We start from the raw sequence: 21,044 nt of genomic DNA, 5'->3' as shown, positions 1-21,044 counted from the left end.
GGCCGAACACAGCAATAGATGGTTCAGCTCAAGTGCTGACTCTGATCAGTAGGGGCGGTGGGGACTGTGTGGGAAAGAGTGCTATAATCTCTTGGGAATGCCTGCCTTAGGCTTACGCAGGGCAAGAGCACGTGAATATTCCACGTATTCGCAGATCTGGGCGTGGACCAAGGGCCCTGACTGATGAGAACAGATAAGCTGGACATTCCATTCAGCAGGGGATCAGGGTGAACTGCTATGATAAACTGACTCCACACTCTGAAATGGGAATCTATGCCATGATGGTACGTTAAGGGCCAAAGTGTCATATACCATGGCAACTTGTAACCATTTGAGATTAGATTTTCTGTGGTCTTCTAAATTTTGCTATTTAAAGTAAAGAAATTCTGAACTAAGCATTTCCTGGTTGAACCTACCTTATCCTGAAGCCATATATGTATCATAGGCATTGGAGTGTAAGTCCCAATTGTGAAATATCCATGGCTAAGAGTTTACATGTATTTTTAACTTTGTATTTTGAAATCATTTTATACTTAACAGAGAAGTTGTAAAAAAATAGTAGAGTTTCCACATACTGCTTATCTAGGTTTTCCTAATGTTAACATCTTACATAACCATAGTACATTTATTGAAACCAGGAAATTAACATTCATAAATACTATTAACTAATCTATTAACCTTATTTGGATTTTGTCGGTTTTCCCACTAATGTCCTTTCTCTGGTCCAGGATCCAGTCCAGGGTCTCACATTGCATTTAGTTGTCAAATCTCCTTAGTCTCCTTCAGTTTGTGATAGTCCCTCAATCTTTGCCTTACGTGACCTTGATACTTTTGAAGAGTACTAGCCAATTATTTTCTAGAATGTCCTTCAAGTTGGAGTTGTCTGATGTTGTCTTATGATTAGATTGAGGTTACTCATTTTTAGCGAGAATCCCACAGAAGTGTTACCTCAGTGCATGATGTCAGGGGGCTCATGTACAGGCGTGCCCTTTTACTGCGGATGTTAACTTTGATCACTTGGTTAAGATCGTGTCTGCCAGGCTTTTGCAGCTGAAGTTACTATTTTCTGTTTGTAATCAACAAGTATCTTGTGGGGCGAAATTTTGAAAGTATGCAAATATCCTGTTTCTCAACATAATTTCACCCAACTATTTTAGCATCCTGTGATGATTACTGTCTGTAAAAAGTTTTGCTGTCATATTTGGCTAACAGTGATTTAAAGAAATTTCCATCAGTATTTCTACATTTATTAGTTAGAATTCTTCTGTAAGGAAGAGGTACCCCACCCCCATGTATTCATTTACTTATCCCAATTACTTATAGACAGTATAGACTCATAGACAGTTCTTTTATACTGTGTGTTATCATCTATTACTATCATTATTGTATTGTCCCAGATTTGGCCATCGGGAGCACCTTCAAGTTGGCTCCTGTGCCTTTCTGACATGCCACTATTATTATTTATTTTAGTACTTTCTTGCTTTCTGGCCTCTCAAGATATTCCAGGCTTATCTTCTGTTTTCCCTGGCCAGCCCTGGAAAGGAGTCCTGGTTTCTCTTATCAGAGAGTGGTATTTAGAAACAAGATCTGGGCACTAGATGTGCTCAGTGTTACCAGAGTGTCATTGCTTCTAAGGCACTCTCAGGTGACAGAGCGAGGAAATACGTTTGTATACTCATACATGCACATGTGCACATATTTATTTTGTGCCTACCCACCTGCATATCCATGTATGTGTGTATGTGTGTGTATGAGAATATATGTATGAATTTATACTGATACTTTAGATTCTAATCCAACACCACAGTATTCATCCTTGATGTCTTTCTTTCCTTCTTTCTAACTCCTTTCTCCAATGGTGACAAACTGTCATTATCCATAACATGTTTATTTATTTGTTCAATCCTAGTATACACAAAAAGTAGTTTCAGAATTTCTAACTCATTCTCCTGTAAAGAACAAATTTACTAACTAAAGTACAATATTTGTGTACAGTTCCTTTTGTCTTTCATCTACATGGTTGCTTTAGCCGCGGCTGCTCCCCGGGAAGCTCCCGCATGGGGATGGGATCTCAGACTTCCACGTTACTGTGGAGGGAAGAGCTTGAGGAGATCAAGATGGATACTGGCTTTTCCCAGTACATGGGGCATTACAGAATGGCACACCCAGTCTATTTCTCTTCACTACCCATTCACCAGTTCCCCAGTTATGCTGCTGAATGCCACACATCCATCCAGACTGAGAAAGTGAAAGAGGGACTCAAGCCAAGAAGCAGCCGAGCAAGCTCTTTCACGGATGCCGACTGGCCATGCTGCTTCCCCTCCCGCTGGGCCTCAGCATGCTCCTTCAGCCTTTCCCAGTTGTCCTCTGCGTCCTGTTTCTCTGTCCCCCAACCCCCCATTCACTAGACCTTTCAGTTTGCGTGCTCTTTGTTCCACCTCAAAATCCGCTCTCTTCTACCAGGCACCCCCTTAAATATATGTCTAACTTGACAAGGTGGTTCTGTGGTCTGGCAGTTTTTATTTCCCTTTGCTCACAAATGAGCCTCTGGGATGTTCTCTCCCCAGGAGCATCTCTCTTCAGAAGAATGTGACCATCTGTTGGTCCCTTGTACTCTGCTCTGTCATCAAAGGGCTACTGGATGGAAATGTTCTTCTTAAAATGTGTCGAGCCATCCCTTCTAGGTGGCTTGCCCAGGTCACTCGACCTCTGGCCTCTGATTCTGCACACGTAGGGTGGCTACTCTGTGGCTACTCTTGTTAGTACAGGGTTGGTTCTTCAGTAAATAGCCATATGCCTGCTGGTCCGGTCAGCTTTGGGGCACTGTCGCCACCAGAAGAGCCGCCCTGACAATTTGCCTGGGGACTTCCTCATGGCTCTTTGAACAAGGAGGCTGGGCACCCTAAAAGCTTCCTGTGTTACCACCTCTGTAGCGTGGCTTATACCTCAGTGTTGCATGCCCTGGGATGTTTTTCACTTCACGTTTCCAAGTAGAAAGATTAGAGTTATGGAGATGCCTAACTCATCCTGTCCAAGAGATTTCAAGATCGTCCTCAGTATCCTGAAGGTTTTTGCACTTGGCCAATGATTATGTCAGAAGCCATAGTCAGCTCCCAGTAGAGGTTCAAAGCATTGACTGTATTGTCACATTAGCTGCCTGGTTACATGGGCTTCCTACCTCCACTGCTAATCGCTTAGAAACACGGGGTCTGGCAATGGTGGCACAACCTGAGGTACAATTGTAGACCTTTCAGCGAGCCAGGAGCCAGGGCAGCTTCTTTGCCAGTCAGCTTAGTTTAGACCTCACTGAATTAGGCTGTTGCCATCCTAACACCTAAGTCCATTCATGCATGTATCTGCCTGTGGTGGACATTCTCTGACTCACTACGTGCTTGCTTGCTTTCTTGCTTAAGAAGAAGCAATTCTTTAGAAAGGGAATGGCCAAAGAACACCACTGCAAAGGGAAGGGAAAAGAATGGGGGACAGAGGAGTGGCCAGGCGAGATGGCTCAAGTATAAATGAATGAGAAATTCTGTATGACGTACCATTCTGACTTTAGGATCAAGTGATGTAACACAGGAACTGTGTAAAAGGGAAGATTGTCTGATAATTTTCTATTCAGTACCTCAGAGGCTCTTTGACTTGAATATTTAAAGTTCCCAAGTTTATGCCTTTGCCCTCTTTTGGCAGTATAGCACACTGTTTTAATCCATGGCTGTGTCTTATTGCTCTGTTTAAAATTATATTCATCAATCCATCAATAAATATTTGTGGTTAAAACAAAACAACAAAATAAAAATACTTCTTTCCAAAGTTACTTAGGTTAGCTATTTCCTTCCCCATCTCCTTCAGTGTGGTTAGGATATTCACTTGTAATATAGTTAGGTTTATTTGTTACTGCGTGTTTTCCACTTTGGATTCTCCTTACATTCTGGCTGATGTTAATTATTTATTTACGGGGGGGTATGTGAAACATTACCCTAGGTTCTAAGGGTTAGAGCTCCCCAAAAATATACTCAGAGAAGTGTCACGCTGCCTTGACCCTGCTACCTCCTTCCCATCCCCCATTCTTTCTACCCCATTCCCACCTATGCCCTGTTGGTAAACCAATCTCATTAGCTTCTGGTTTATCTCTCCTATACAGTCAGTTCTGCTGTAACTCTTGTTTTGAAAAAGTGAATTTGTTCCAACGTGATTGATATCTTAGAGCACAAGTTGAGCTTAGTGTGAATTTTGCGTGTGTTAAGGCACAATTTCACATATGAGAAACTCGAGGTGAATGCAGAAACTGCACCCAGCTGACCTGAGCTGTGTAAAAACACACAAAATACACACACCTCAAACACCTCTGTGCCCCCTCGATTCACCCCGTGTCTTAGCAGCCACCCCTGTCCACATCTGCTATTACAGCCTGCCTTCTGATTTCAGGTACCCCTGCATCTACCCCGCCTCCTGACGCCCACTCCACAAGCAAACTTCAGGGCCTTTTTTAGGGAAAGTGACACATGTATTATGTATTTCTTAACCATTTCACATGTGTAAAATTGTGCTACTGTTTATTTATTAGGTTCCTGTGTGTGTGTGTGTGTGTGTGTGTGTGTGTGTGTGTGTCACAGAAGCTTTTTGAGTGTTGTGCTCTGTTTTCTCTATAAACCCTTTGGTTTTTATTGTGCAGTTCTGCATAATGTAGAGATTTATAAGGATGGCTATGTTGTGCTATAGCAGAATTGACTATTTCTTTTACACAAATAAGTGGATACCTGCATATCTTCATATATACCCTTCTCTGTAACATGAAGGGTAGCATACTATAGACACTCTTTTGGGCTTTACCTTTGTCACTTAAGAGTACGTCCTGGAAATCACTCCTTATTAGCTCATAAAAATCTTCCTCATTTTTTTAACAGCTGCATAGTACTACATTATGTGGATGTCCTATAGTTTATTCCATCACTGCATGTACATAACCACAGAAAAAGGGTTAAAATCACTAATGGTTAAATACTTCCATCTGTGTATAGGCACCTTGGTTGTTTTCAATATCTCATAAACAATACTGCAATGAATAACCTTTTTGTATTATTGGAGGTGAAGGTTTGGTGGGATTGCTAGGGCAAAAAGTGAGTGCATATGTAGTTTTGTTAGATACTGCCAAATTCCCTTCCAGAGAGGTTGTCCAAAAAGTTTGAATTGCCACCAGCATTGTTTGTGAGTACCTGTTTTTCCCACAGTTTCACCAGTAGAATGTTGTCATATTGTTTAACTTTTCCTAATCTAATAGGTGATAAATGGTATCTATATTGTTTGCATTTCTCTAATTACGAGTGAGTTTGAACAATTTTCCCTAAGTTTAAGAAACATTTTAATGTTTTTTCTGGATTGTCTGTTCAGGCTTCTCCCCCCGCCCCCATTTTTCTACCAGGTTTTGGCTCCTTTCTTTGTCCCTGAATTCTAAGAAGTATTTATCTATTAGGGATATTAGTCCTTTTATTTCTGTGGTATATGTTTTTCTTATTATTTTTTTAACATCTTTATTGGAGTATAATTGCTTTACAATGGTGTGTTAGTTTCTGCTTTATAACAAAGTGAATCAGTTATACATATACACATGTTCCCATATCTCTTCCCTCTTGCGTCTCCCTCCCTCCCACCCTCCCTATCCCACCCCTCTAGGTGGTTACAAAGCACCGAGCTGATCTCCCTGTGCTATGCGGCTGCTTCCCACTAGCTATCTGTTCTACGTTTGGTAGTGTATATATGTCCATGCCACGCTCTCACTTTGTCACAGCCTACCCTTCCCCCTCCCCACATCCTCAAGTCCATTCTCTAGTAGGTCTGCGTCTCCATTCCCGTCTTACCCCGAGGTTCTTCATGACTTTTTTTTTCCTTAGATTCCATATATATGTGTTAGCATACAGTATTTGTTTTTCTGTTTCTGACTTACTTCACTCTATATGACAGACTCTAGGTCCATCTACCTCACTACAAATAACTCAATTTTGTTTCTTTTTATGGCTGAGTAGTATTCCATTGTATATATGTGCCACATCTTCTTTATCCATTCATCCGATGATGGACACTTAGGTTGCTTCCATGTCCTGGCTATTGTAAATAGAGGTGCAATGAACATTTTGGTACATGACTCTTTTTGAATTATGGTTTTCTCAGGGTATATGCCCAGTAGTGGGATTGCTGGGTCGTATGGTAGTTCTATTTTTAGTTTTGTAAGGAACCTCCATACTGTTCTCCATAGTGGCTGTATCAATTTACATTCTCACCAGCAGTGCAAGAGTGTTCCCTTTTCTCCACACCCTCTCCGGCATTTATTGTTTCTAGATTTTTTGATGATGGCCATTCTGACCGGTATGAGGTGATACCTCATTGTAGTTTTGATTTGCATTTCTCTAATGATTAGTGATGTTGAGCATCCTTTCATGTGTTCGTTGGCCGTCTGTGTATCTTCTTTGGAGAAATGTCTATTTAGGTCTTCTGCCCATTTTTGGATTGGGTTGCTTGGTTTTTTTGATATTGAGCTGCATGAGCTGCTATTAAATTTTGGAGATTAACCCTTTGTCAGTTGCTTCATTTGCAAATATTTCCTCCCATTCTGAGGGTTGTCTTTTGGCCTTGTTTATGGTTTCCTTTGCTGTGCAAAAGCTTTGAAGTTTCATTAGGTCCCATTTGTTTATTTTTGTTTTTATTTCCATTTCTCTAGGAGGTGGGTCAGAAAGGATCTTGCTGTGATTTATGTCATAGAGTGTTCTGCCTATGTTTTCCTCTAAGAGTTTGATAGTGTCTGGCCTTGCATTTAGGTCTTTAATCCATTTTGAGTTTATTTTTGTGTATGGTGTTAGGGAGTGTTCTAATCTCATACTTTTACATGTACCTGTCCAGTTTTCCCAGCACCACTTATTGAAGAGGCTGTCTTTTCTCCACTGTATATTCTTGCCTCCTTTATCAAAGATAAGGTGACCATATGTGCGTGGGTTTATCTCTGGGCTTTCTATCCTGTTCCATTGATCTATATTTCTTTTTTTTTCTTTTTTTTTTTTTTTGTGGTATATGGGCCTCTCACCGTTGTGGGCTCTCCCGTTGCGGAGCACAGGCTCTGGACGCGCAGGCTCAGCGGCCATGGCTCACGGGCCTAGCCGCTCCACAGCACGTGGGATCTTCCCGGACCGGGGCACGAACCCGTGTCCCCTGCATCGGCAGGCGGACTCTCAACCACTGCGCCACCAGGGAAGCCCTGATCTATATTTCTGTTTTTGTGCCAGTACCATACTGTCTTGATTACTGTAGCTTTGTAGTATAGTCTGAAGTCAGGGAGCCTGATTCCTCCAGCTCCATTTTTCGTTCTCAAGATTGCTTTGGCTCTTCGGGGTCTTTTGTGTTTCCATACAAATTGTGAAATTTTTTGTCCTAGTTCTGTGAAAAATGCCAGTGGTAGTTTGATAGGGATTGCATTGAATCTGTAGATTGCTTTGGGTAGTAGAGTCATTTTCACAATGTTGATTCTTCCAGTCCAAGAGCATGGTATATCTCTCCATCTATTTGTATCATCTTTAATTTCTTTCATCAGCATCTTATAATTTTCTGCATACAGGTCTTTTGTCTCCTTAGGTAGGCTTATTCCTATATATTTTATTCTTTTTGTTGCAATGGTAAATGGGAGTGTTTTCTTAATTTCACTTTCAGATTTTTCATCATTAGTGTATAGGAATGCCAGAGATTTCTGTGCATTAATTTTGTATCCTGCAACTTTACCAAATTCATTGATTAGCTCTAGTAGTTTTCTGGTAGCATCTTTAGGATTCTCTATGTATAGTATCATGTCATCTGCAAACAGTGACAGCTTTGCTTCTTCTTTTCCGATTTGGATTCCTTTTATTTCTTTTTCTTCTCTGATTGCTGTGGCTGAAACTTCCAAAACTGTGTTGAATAAGAGTGGTGAGAGTGGGCAACCTTGTCTTGTTCCTGATCTTAGTGGAAATGGTTTCAGTTTTTCACCATTGAGGACGATGTTGGCTGTGGGTTTGTCATATATGGCCTTTATTATGTTGAGGAAAGTTCCCTCTATGCCTACTTTCTGCAGGGTTTTTATCATAAGTGGGTGTTGAATTTTGTCGAAAGCTTTCTCTGCATCTGTTGAGATGACCATATGGTTCTGTCCTTCAGTTTGTTACTATGGTGTATCACGTTGATTGATTTGCGTATACTGAAGAATCCTTGCATTCCTGGAATAAACCCCACTTGACCGTGGTGTATGATCCTTTTAATGTGCTGTTGGATTCCGTTTGCTAGTATTTTGCTGAGGATTTTTGCATCTATGTTCATCAGTGATATTGGCCTGTAGTTTTCTTTCTTTGTGACATCTTTGTCTGGTTTTGGTATCAGGGTGATGGTGGCCTCATAGAATGAGTTTGGGCGTGTTCCTCCTTCTGCTATATTTTGGAAGAGTTTGAGAAGGATAGTTGTTAGCTCTTCTCTAAATGTTTGATAGAATTCACCTGTGAAGCCATCGGGTCCTGGGCTTTTGTTTGTTGGAAGATTTTTTTTTTTTTTTTTTTGGTACGCGGACCTCTCACTGTTGTGGCCTCTCCCGTTACGGAGCACAGGCTCCGGACGCGCAGGCTCAGTGGCCATGGCTCCCGGGCCTAGCCGCTCCGCGGCATGTGGGATCTTCCCAGACGGGCACAAACCCGTATCCCCTGCATCGGCAGGCGGACTCTCAACCACTGTGCCATCAGGGAAGCCCTGTTGGAAGATTTTTAATCACAGTTTCAATTTCAGTGCTTGTGATTGGTCTGTTCATATTTTCTGTTTCTTCCTGATTCAGTCTTTCTGTGGTATATGCTGCGCATATTTTCTCTCAGTTTTTAGTTGTCATTTGACTTTGTTAGTGGTGTTTGAGCATGCAGAAACATTGAATGTTCAAATTTATCAATATTCTCTTTTATTGCCTCTATTTTGAGTCAGAGTTAGAGAGCCATTTCCTAGACTGAGGTCAAAGAATAATTCACCCCTATTTTCTTTCAGTACTTGTATGGTTGCATTTTTTAATGTTTAGGTGTCTGATCCCTTTGGAGTTTAATCTTGTGTATGGTGCGAAGTATGGCTCTAATTAAATGGTTCTCAACCAGGGGCGATTTTGTCCCCCCAGGGGACGTGTAGCAATGTCAGGAGACATTTTGGGTTGTCAAAACTAGAGGGAAGAATGCTGACATCTAGTGGGTAGAGGCCAAGGATGCTGCTAAACATCCTGCAGTGCACAGGACAGCCTCCCACAGCAAAGAATGATCCGACTCAAAATGTCAATAGTGTCGAGGTTGAGAAACTCTGATAAAATGTTTTTCTTCAACAAGTGGCTACCCAGTTGTTCCAGCATCATTAAAAAAAAAAAAGCCACAACAGTGAAAGGCCCACGTACCGCAAACAATAAACAGAAAAAACAAAACAAAAAAACACCCCTCCATCTTTTTGACTCAGTGTTCAGAGATACCACAGTTACCAGATGTTTTCATATATACTTGGGTCCGTTTCTGGCCTTTGTATTCTGTCCTGCTGGTGTATTTGTGCCAGTACCACACGGTTGTAATTATAAAGGCTTTAAAAATATTTTAATATCTGTTAGGGCTAATCCCCCCTTATGGGTTTCCTTTTTCAGTGTTTTTCTGGCTATTTTTTTAATTTAATAGACTATTTTTTTAATTGAATGAGTCTTAAAATACTATAGAGGTTTACAGTTTTCAAAAGTTTCATACACATGATTTCATATAATCCCATAATAACCTTTTTTTCCCACCCACCTCTATATTACCCCTCCCCCCTCCCCTTTCCCCATGGTAACCACTAGTTTGATCTCTCTGTCTCGGAGTCTGCTTCTTTTTTTGTTTTATTCACTAGTTTGTTGTATTAATATTTTTTACATTCCACATATAAGTGATATCATACAGTATTTGTCCTTCTCTGTCTGCCTTATTTCACTTAGCCTTCCAAGTCCATCCACGTTGCTGCAAATAGCAAAATTTCATTTTTTTATGGCTAGTAGTATTCCATTATACATATATATGTACACCACATCTTCTTTATCCATTCTTCTGTTGATGACACTTAGGTTGCTTCCGTATCTTGGCAGTTGTAAATAATGCTGCTATGAATACTGGGGTGTGTGTATCTTTCTGAATTAGTGTTTATGGATTTTTTGGATATATACCCAGGAGTGGAATTGCTGGGTCATATGGTAGTTCTACTTTTAGTTTTTAGAGAAATCTCCATACTGTTTTTCCACAGAGGCTGCACCAATTTACATCCCCACCAACAGTGTATGAGGGTTCCCTTTTTTCCACACCCTCTCCTGCATTTATTATTTGTAGACTTTTTCATGATAGCATTCTTATCGGTGTGAGGTGATACCTCATTGTAGTTTTGACTTCCATTTCTCTAATAATTAGTGATGTTGAGCATCTTTTCATGTGCCTGTTGGCCATCTGCATTTCCTCTTGGAAAAATGTCTATTCAGGTTTTCCGCCCATTTGGTAATCAGGTTGTTTGCTTTTTTGATGTTGAGTTGTATGAGCTGTTTATAGTTGTTAGATATTAACCCCTTATTGGTCATTATCATTTGCAAGTAATCATTTCCCATTCAGTAGGTTATCTTTTCATTTTGTTGATGGCTTCCTTTGCTGTGCAAAAGCTTTTAAGTTTAATTAGGTCCCATTTGTTTATTTTTGCTTTTGTTTCCTTTGCTTTAGGAGATGGATCAAAAAATATATTGCTGTGATTTATGTCAAAGACCGTTCTGCCCGTGTTTTCCTCTAGGAGTTTTATAGTATCTGGTCTTACATTTAGATCTTGAATCCATTTTGAGTTTATTTTTGTATATGGTGTTAGAGAATGTTCTAATTTCATTCTTTTTTTTTTTTTTTTTTTTTTTGCGGTACGCGGGCCTCTCACTGTTGTGGCCTCTCCTGTTGCGGAGCACAGGCTCCGCACGCGCAGGCTCAGCGGCCATGGCTCACGGGCCTAGCTCCTCCACAGCATGTGGGATCTTCCCGGACCAGGGCACGAACCCGTGCCCCCTGCATCAGCAGGCGGCCTCTCAACCACTGCGCCACCAGGGAAGCCCCCTAATTTCATTCTTTTACATGTAGCTGTCCAGGTTTCTCAGCACCACTTACTGAAGAGACTGTGTTTTCTCCATTGTATATTTTTGCCTCCTTTGTCATAGATTAACTGATCATAAGTGTGTGGGTTTATTTCTGGGCTCTCTGTTCTGTTTCTTTGATCTGTGTGTCTGTTTTTGTGCCAGTACCACATTGTTTTGATGACTGCAGCCTTGTAGTATAGTCTGAAGTCTGAGAACATGGTTCCTCCAGCTCTGTTCTTCTTTCTCAAGATTGTTTTGACTATCCAGGGTCTTTTGTGTTTCCATATAAATCTTAAAATTATTTTTTCTAGTTTTTTGAAAAATGCCACTGGTATTTTGATAGGGATTGCAGTGAATCTGTAGATTGCCTTCAGTAGTATGGTCCTTTTAACAATATCACTTTTTCCAATCTAAACATGTTATATCTTTCCATCTGTTTGTGTTGTCCTCAATTTCTTTCATCAGTGCCTTACAGTTTTCCAAGTACAGGTCTTTTACCTCCTTAGGTAGGTTTACTCCTAGTTATTTTATTCCTTTTGATGCAGTGGTAAGTGGGATTGTTTCCTTTATTTCTCTTTCTGATAGTTCGTTATTAGTGTATAGAAATGCAACAGATTTCTGTACTTTAATTTTGTACCAAATTCGTCGATGAGCTCCAGTACTTCTCTGGTGGCATCTTTAGGATTTTCTATGTATAGTATCATGTCATCTGCAAACAGTGACAGTTTTACTTCTTCCTTTCCAATTTGAATTCCTTCTTCCTGTCTGATTGCTATGGCTAGTATTTCCAAAACTATGTTGAATAAAAGTGGCAAGAGTGAACGTCCTTGTCTTGTTCCTTATCTTAGAGGAAATGCTTTCAGCTTTTCACCACGGAGTTCGATGTTAGCTGTGGGTTTGTCATGTATGGCCTTTATTATGTTGAGTTATATTCCCTCTATGCCCACTTTCTGGAGAAGTTTTTTTTTTTTTTTTATCATAAATGGATGTTGAACTTTATCAGAAGATTTTTCTGCATCTATTGGGATGATCATATGGCTTTTATTCTTCAATTTGTTAATGTAGTGTGTTACAATGATTGATTTGGAGATATTGAAAAATCCTTGCATCCCTCGGATAAATCCCACTTGATCATGGTGTATGATCTTTTTAATGTAGTGTTGGATTTGGTTTGCTAACATTTTATTGAGGATTTTTGCATCTATGTTCATCAGTGATATTGGCCTGTAATTTTCTTTTTTCGTGATATCTTTGTCTGGTTTTGGTATCAGGGTGATGCTGGCCTCATAGAATGAGTTGGGAAGTGCTCCTTCCCTTGCAGTTTTTTGGAATAGTTTGAGAAGCATGGGTCTTAACTCTTCTCTAAATGTTTGGTAGAGTTCACGTGGGAAGCCATCTGGTCCTGGACTTTTGTTTTTTGGGAGTTTTTAAATTACTGATTCAATTTCATTACTGGTAATTGGTCTGTTCATATTTTCTATTCCTTCCTGGTTTAGTCTTGGGATAGTGTACCTTTCTAAGAGTTTGTCCATTTCTTCTAGGTTGTCCATTTTATTGGCATATAGTTGTTCATAGTAGTCTCTTATGATCCTTTGCATTTCTGTGGTGTTGATTGTAACTTCTCCTTTTTAATTTTGATTTTATTGATATGGGCCCTCTCCCATTTTTTCTTGATGAGTCTGGCTAAAGGTTTGTCAATTTTGTTTGTCTTTTCAGAGAGCCAGCTTTCACTTTCATTGATCTTTTCTATTATTTTTTAGTCTCTGTTTCATTTATTTCTGCTCTGATGTTTATGATTTCTTTCCTGCTACTTACTTTGGGTTTTGTTTGTTCTTCTTTCTCTAGTTGCTTTAAGTATAAGGTTAGCTTGTTTATTTGAGATTTTACTTGTTTCCTGAGGTAAGATTGTATTGCTATAAACTTCCTTCTTAGAACTGCTTTTGCTGCGTCCCTTAGGTTTTGGATCGTTGTGTTTTCATTGTCATTTGTCTCTACGTATTTATTTCCTCTTTGATTTCTTCAGTTAGCCATCGGTTGTTTAGTAGCATATTGTTTAGCCTCCATGTGTTTGTGTTTTTTGCAGTTTTTTTTCTTGTAGTTGATACCTAGTCTCATAGCGTTTTGGTCAGAAAAGATGCTTGAGAAGATTTCAATTTTCTTAAATTTACTAAGGCTTGTTTTGTGGCCTAGCGTGTGATCTATCCTGGAGCATGTTCTGTGTGCACTTGAAAAGAGTGTATTCTGCTGCTTTTGGATGGAATGCTCTGTATATCAATTAAGTTTGTCTGGTCTAACATGTCATTTAAGGCCAGTTTCCTTATTGATTTTCTGTCTGGCTGATCTGTCCATTGATGTGAGTGGGGTGTTAGTGTCCTCTACTATCACTGTGTTACTGTCGATTTCTCCTTTTATGTTTGTAAATATTTGCTTTATATATTTAGGTGCTCCTATGTTGGGTGCATATATATTTACAATTGTTAGATCTTCTTGGATTGATCCCTTGATCATTACGTAGTGTCCTTTTTTGTAACGGCCTTTATTTTAAAGTCTATTTTGTGTGATATACTTATTGCTATGCTGACTTTCTTTTGATTTCCACTTGCATGGAATACCTTTTTACATTCTCTAACTTTTAGTCTTTGTGTGTCTCTAGATCTGAAGTGAGGCTCTTGTTGCAGCATATATACAGGTCTTGTTTTTGTATCCATTCAGCCACTCTGTGTCTTTTGGTTGGATAATTTAGTCCCTTTATATTTAAGGTAATTATTGATATATATGTTCTTATTGCCATTTTGTTGCTTTGGATTTGTTTTTATAGGTCTTCTTTTCTTCTTCTTTTGCTCTCTTCTCTTGTGATTTGATGACTGTCTTTAGCATTATGTTTGGATTCCTTTTTCTTTTTTTGTGTGTATATCTATTACAGATTTTTGGTTTGCAGATACCATGAGGTTTTTGTATAGCAGTCTGTATATGTGTGTGTGTGATTGTTTTAAGTTGCTTATCTCTTAATTTCAAATAAATTTTAAAGACCCTGCATTTGTATTTTCCTCCCCTCATGATTACTTTTTTTTTTTCTTTTGGCCACAAGGCTTGTGGAATCTTAGCTCCCCAACCAGGGATCGAACCTGTGCCCCCTGCATTAGAAGTGCAGAGTCCTAACCACTAGACCACCAGGGAATTCCCACGATTACTATTTTTGATATCATATTTTATATGTAATTATTTTGTGTATCCCTTAACTGCTTCTTGTGGATATAGATGATTTTATTACTTTTGTCTTTAACCTCCCTACTAGCTTTGTGTGTGGATGATTACCTACCTTTACTGTATGTTTGCGTTTACTGGTGAGCTGTTTCATTTTGTAATTTTCTTGTTTCTAATTGTGGCCTTTTCTTTTTTCGCCTAGAGAAGTTCCTTTAACATTTGTTGTAAAGCTGGTTTGGTGGTGCTGAACTCTTTTTAGCTTGTCTGTAAAGCATTTGATCTCCATCAAATCTGAAGGAGAGCCTTGCTGGGTAGAGTATGCTTGGTTGTAGGTTTTTCTGTTTCATCACTTTGAATATATTGTGCCATTCCCTCCTGGCCTGCAGAGTTTCTGCTGAAAAATCAGCTGATGGCCTTTTGGGAGTTCCCTCGTATGTTACTTGTTGTTTTTCCCTTGCTGCTTTTAATATTCTCTCTTTATCTTTAATTTTTGTCATTTTAATTACAATGTGTCTTGGTGTGTTCCTCTTTGGGTTCTACTGTATGGGACTCTGCGCTTCCTAGACTTAGGTGACTGTTTCCTTTCCCAGGTTAGGGAATTTTTCAGCTACTAGGTTTTCAAATATGTTCTCAGGCTCTTTTCCTCTCTCTTCTCCTGCTGGAACTTAACGTGAATTTTAGTATGCTTGATGTGTCCCAGAGGTCTCTAAAACTGTCCTCATTTCTTTTCATTCTTTTTTCTTTTTTTCTGTTCAGTGGCAGTGATTTCCACTACTCTGTCTTCCAGCTCACTGATCTGTTCCTCAATATCATTTAGTCTACTATTGATTCCTTCTGGTGTATTTTTCATTTCAGTTATTCTTCATCTCTGTTTTGTTGTTCTTTATATTTTCTAACTCTTTGTTGAAAACTTCTAACTTGTTTTATGCATCCATTCTTATCCCGAGTTCTTTAATCATCTTTACAATCATTACTCGGAATTCTTTCTCAGGTAGAATGCCTATCTCCACTTCCCTTAGTTCTTTCTGGGGTTTTTTCTTTTTTTTTTTTTTTTTGCGGTACGCGGGCCTCTCACTGTTGTGGCCTCTCCCGTTGCAGAGCACAGGCTCCGGACGCGCAGGCTCAGCGGCCATGGCTCACGGGCCCAGCTGCTCCGCGGCATGTGGGATTTCCCAGATTGGGGTCCGAACCCGTGTCCCCTGCATCGGCAGGCAGACTCTCAACCACTGCACCACCAGGGAAGCCCTGGGGTTTTTTCTTGTTCCTTCATCTGGAGCATGTTCCTCTGCCACCTCATTTAGTTTAAGTTGCTGTTGGCATTTTTATGTATGTAGTAGGTTAGTTATGTTTCTCAACCTTGGAGAAGTGGCCTTCTGTAGGACAAGTCCTATGCATCCCTGCAGCACACTCCCCTCTCGTCACCCAAGCTGCATGCTCTAGGGATTCCCCCTAAGAGGGCTGTGTGGGTCCTTCTGTTGTGGTGGGCTGACTGTCTGGGTGGTCTGGTAGGCCTGGTCGGCCTCTAGTGTGATTGGTTGCCAGGCCCTGCCTTGTGTGGATGCTGCTGGTTGGTGGGCCTGGTCATGAGGTGGCTGACTGCAGAACCCCAGGGGGCCCTGGGGCTAGTGCTGGCTCACTGGTGGGAGGAATCAGGGTCCAGAAGACTCAGGAGCTATTCTCCCCTGCCAGTGGTGGGTGAAGCCAGGTCCTGGGGTTAGTGCTGGACTACTGGTAGGCAGAGCCTGGTCCTGGAGACTGGCTGCAGGGTCCAGGGATCCCAGAGTGCTGTCAGATCACTGATGGGTAGGAGGGGCCAGTTCCTGACACAATTGGGTATGAGGTTTGGGGTGTCCCAAAACTTGTGTTGGCCTGCTAGTGGGCAGGGCCGGGGCCCAGCTTGTCCCAGGGTTGGGTCTGGCCTGCTTTTGGCTGGCTGGGTCTGCAGGCTGTGGGATTGTGGGTTTCTGGCATCTGGTATCTGTCCCCTGGTGGGTGAGGCTGGTCTAGTGGCTAGTGCAGGCTTCCTGGAGGGGAAGGCCAGTGCCTGCCAGCTGGTGGGCGGAGCTGGGTCTTGGCCCTCTGGTGGGCAGGGCCATGTCTAGAGGTGGCTGTGAGCTCAGGAAGTCTTTAGGCAGCCTATCTGCTGATGGGTGGGGCTGTGTCCCCACCCAGTTAGTTATTTGGCTTGAGCTGTCCCAGCACTGGTACCTACAGGCAGTTGGGTGGGGCCAGGTCTTGGTGCTAATGAGCTAATGGCACCCACCAGCACTGGCTTCCATGGGGTAGAATAAGCTCCCAAATATGGCTGCTGCCAGTGTCTATGTTCCCAGGGTGAGCCACAGCTGCCCCCCACCTCTTTGGGAGACTCTTCAAGACCAGCAGGTAGTTCTGGCCCTGGCTCCTATGAAGTTACTGCTTTTGCCCTGGGTCCTGGTGCACATGAGGTTTTGTGTGCGCCCTTTAAAAGTGGTGTTGGGACTTCCCTGGTGGTGCAGTGGATACGACTCCATGCTGCCAATGCAGGTGGCCTGGGTTCGATCCCTGGTCAGGGAACTAGATCCCGCATGCATGCTGCAACTAAGAGTTCTCATGCCACAACTACGGAGCCCGTGTGCCGCAACGAAGGAGCCCGCTTGCCACAACTAAGACCTGGTGCAATCAGATAAATAAAGTGAAGTCTCTATTTTCTGCAGCCCTTTGGGACTCCTGGAATTAAACCCCATTGGCCTTCAAAGCCAAGTGCTTTGGTGGCTCATCTTCCCAGAGCATTGCAGGACCCCTGGGCTGGGGAGCCTGATATGGGGCTCAGAACTCTCCTGTGGGAGAACCCCTGCAATATAATTATTCTCCAGTTTGTGGGTCACTCATCTAGGGGTATGGGACTTGATTATATGAGAAGTCTGCCCCTCCTGCCCATCTTGTTGTGGTTCCTTCTTTATGTCTTAGTTGTTAAAGATCTTTTCGGATAGGTTTTGGTCTTTTTCATAGATGGTTCTGCAGATAGTTGTGGTTTTGGTGTGCTTGTGAGAGGAGGTGAGCTCAGGGTCTTTCTACTCTGCCATCTTGGCCCAAATTCCCTTTGGCTGTTCTTGTATGTTTATTTCTCCATAAGAACTTTAGTATCAATGGGTCAAACTCCATTTTTAAAAAAGCTTATTGGTAATTTTTATTGGGATTGTGTTAAACTTATAAATTTATTTAGAACTGACTTGTTTATAGTGCTGAATCATTCTATCCAAGAACAAGGGGTGTCCTTCCACTTGAGAAAGTATAATTTTGTGTCTTTTAGGAATGCTTTCAAATTTCCTAATATAGGTTTTGCACATTTGTGATAAATTAATTCCTAAGTATTTAATCTTCTTTGTTATTGCTGTAAATGGAGTTTTCTATAACACTGGGTCTTCTAATTGTCTATCCTTTGTGTAAGTGAAGGATATTGATTTTTGTGTTTTTATCCTGCTACTTATTGAATTCTTTTATTGTTTAAGTTAGTTTTATAATTGATTCTCTAGAATTTTCCTGGTATAGTATCACATCATTTGCAACTAGATACAGGTTTACTTCTTCTTTACCAATTCTTATGCCTGTAATTGATTTGTTTTGTCCAACTGCATTGATTAATCCCTCTAATATAATGCTAATTAGTAGCAGATAGTGAGTATCCTTGCCTTGTTTCTGATTTTAATGGAAATGCCTCTAATGTTTCCCCATTAAGTTAGACACCGGCTTTAGGACTAAGGCATATATATTTTATCCTGTTAATGAAGTACCATTGAAGTCTTATTTTCTCAAGTCTTTTTATAAAGAATAGGTCTTGAATTTTATTTAAGGCCTTTCCAGCATCCATGGAAGTAATCATATGGATTTTCCCCCTTTAGATCTATTAATATAGTATATGGTACTAATAGATTTCCTAATATTGAACCAACCTTCCATTCCTGGAATAAATCCCATTTAGTCATGGTGTATTAATTTCTCAGTATGATATTGTATTCTGTTTGCTCACATTTAATTTAGCATTTTTGCATCAATAATCATGAGTTGATATTGGTCTGTCCTCCCTCCCTCCCTCCCTCCCTCCCTCCCTCCTGTCTTTATCAGGTTTAGGTATCAAACCTTCAGAAAAGTTTCATAAAAGAAATGGAGAAGTTCTTCATTTTCAATGTGCTGAAACAACTTATAGAGCGTTGAGATTATCTGGACTTTGAAAGTTTAGTAGAATTCCTCTGTGAAACCATCTGGGCCTGAAATCACCTCCTTTGCCACCCTTGATGAGGGAGGACTTCCATATGGGCTTTCATTAGGAGACACCCCTTGAATTTTCAGCTTACAGAGCTGGGATTTAAGCCTAGTTGGACCTATGGTCTTATCACTATATCACTGATACCTCAGGGACTTGGATTGCCTAATCATAATAATGATGATGATGATGTCTAATACATATTAAGTGCTTTTTATGTGTCAGGTACTGTTTACATGTATTAACACATTCAATCCTTGTTTTAAACTTATAAGGTACTATCTCTCATTATCCCCAAGACACTGAAATGGTTAACTTGTCCAGGGTCACATAGCTCGTAAATGGTAGAGCTTGGTCTTCAATTCCAGGCAGTTTGGCTTCACAGATCATGTCTTTAATGACCAAAGTACAGTATAACAGTTTATAGAATTGTGGATGAGTATATATCAGAATCTCATTATGAATGCTTTTTTAAAGGGAGAAAAATGGTTTAACTGAAGTCTCGTAAAGGAAAGAGTTGCTGTTTACGAAAACGTCTGTCTAGCAATTTGGCTACAAATTTCCTATCCCTATCCCTACAGCCTTTCCTCTTGCAGCAGTATACAGCCTTTGTAAACAAAGCTTAATGTATAGAACAGTGTTCTAGTCTGAGTCAGCTCCAGGTCTGAGGGATTCAACTTGAATGGAAATCTTCCAATGACCTTGGTGACCGAAACTCAATCAAACAAATGGAACAGTTAAAATTTCCCCAAATTACTTAGAAATACTATTATTGAGATGGGTAAATTTTCTGATTTACATAAGTATGACCTCTTATTAATGTTTGTTGGGAAAATGAAGCACACTCATTGCTATTCATTAGTTTAAGCTTTTTCCTATAGTCTTATTTTGGTATTTAGACATTATTAAAAATTATGCAGATTAAGACAAAGGGTAATATTTTTATGTCATTTCTGCAAATGCTTAACATTCTTCTCTCCCCCCGCCCCCCGCCAAGAAAGCCAGCTTAATGAGCCACAAAACATATAATGAATGGGAAAAATATTTTTAGCATTTTTATGCAGAAAATGCCTCATTAAAAGCAAATGCTGCAGCAAGCATTTGATTTGAGCATTAAGATTTGAGCATTAAGATTTGAGCATTAAGATTTAAGCATTAAGATTTGAGCTTAATAGGAACTTTTGTCGAGCAGGGCTTTTATGACAAATCACTAGCATGTTGTAACTGCTCTATGTAAAGACCCAGAAAGCCATAAGAGACTCTTACCTTCCTTTCTTATCCCTGGGCTGCATTGCAGCAGTATGGTGAGTTTGACATGGCACTTAGTAGACACTTGATGAGCCTGAGGGACATGAAACCTACTGTCCAGCCACGAGTCGGAAAAATGTCTGTGTACTGTTCAATATCACTCACTGTTTTATCTGGATATATCATGAGAGTCATTTAGATGAAATCTGTTCTCAGCTTGGTGTCTGGCATCATGTGACCCAAATATTTTGCATCTAATTTGCATATTGTAAAGCCATAAGGGTACAGGGTTTATAATTATACATACAACCTTAATTTCAAATAAAAACCTCAACTTCTACCTACACTATTGTAACTTCTTTAGACTTAGGGCCTCAAACTGGCATGACGGGAGCAGGGGTCTACCCATTCAGGCAGGCTGTGTAGGCTGATTTGGTCACAGAAACCATAGTCTCTCACCTCAGTGGTGCCCTACTCAGAGGCACAAAGGGCTCACCTGTCCCCACTGAGCCCTCAGAAGGCACACCTGGGGTAATGGTGTTTCCAGGTATTCTGAGCTGGTCTCAGCTTCATCATCTCTGATCCATACTTGGGGGCTTGAGCTGAGTTACAGCCACACCCACCCAGGCAAGGCTGACATCACCAGTGGTGATGACATCACTCTGGTAACTGGTTACTCAGAAGAGCACCTTCCCTTATAGAATGGGGGAAGCATGAAATTACGAGATGATTCATCTTCAAATGGTAATTTTTCATATCATGTAAGTTCTTTCTCAGTTCACCCTACCTAGTCAGCCACACGATCGCCTGACTAGTAATAATAGTAGTGGTTGCAGCAGTTAACATTTACTGAGGTCTTACTCTATGTCGGGCATTGTGCTAAGTTCTTTCCATGCCTCATTTCATTTAAGCTTCAAACCCTATAAGCTAGTTACTATTAATATCCCCATATTACAGATGAGGGAACTGAGCACAAGGAAGGTAAATAACCTGCCCTAAATCTTTCCGCTTGTATGCAGAAGAATTAGGATTTGAAGCAATTTTTCCCCTGATTTTATTTTATTTATTTTTTATTGAAGGATGGTTGATTTACAATATTATGTTAGTTTCGGTTATACAGCACAATGATTCAGTTTCATATTTTTTTCTTCAGATTCTTTTCCATTATAGGTTATTACAAAATATTGAAAAGAGTTCCCTGTGCTA

General features: G+C 40.5%; 1 protein-coding gene and 1 long non-coding RNA gene across 5 annotated transcripts in view; one reads left to right on the top strand and one right to left on the bottom strand.

Moving 5' to 3' along the window:
• NHS (NHS actin remodeling regulator) overlaps positions 1–21,044 on the bottom strand; it is a gene marked incomplete at both ends in the record, with an annotated part of 345,228 nt that overhangs the window by 23,898 nt on the left and 300,286 nt on the right. The gene's annotated exons all lie outside the window — the stretch shown is intronic.
• LOC309839495 overlaps positions 1–21,044 on the top strand; it is a 72,890-nt gene that overhangs the window by 27,954 nt on the left and 23,892 nt on the right. The gene's annotated exons all lie outside the window — the stretch shown is intronic.

Source organism: Grampus griseus, assembly GCF_964374135.1.
Source record: "Grampus griseus genome assembly, chromosome: X".
In the NCBI taxonomy this organism is placed as follows: Eukaryota; Metazoa; Chordata; class Mammalia; order Artiodactyla; family Delphinidae; genus Grampus; species Grampus griseus.
This window is presented reverse-complemented; position numbering and strand designations above follow the sequence as displayed.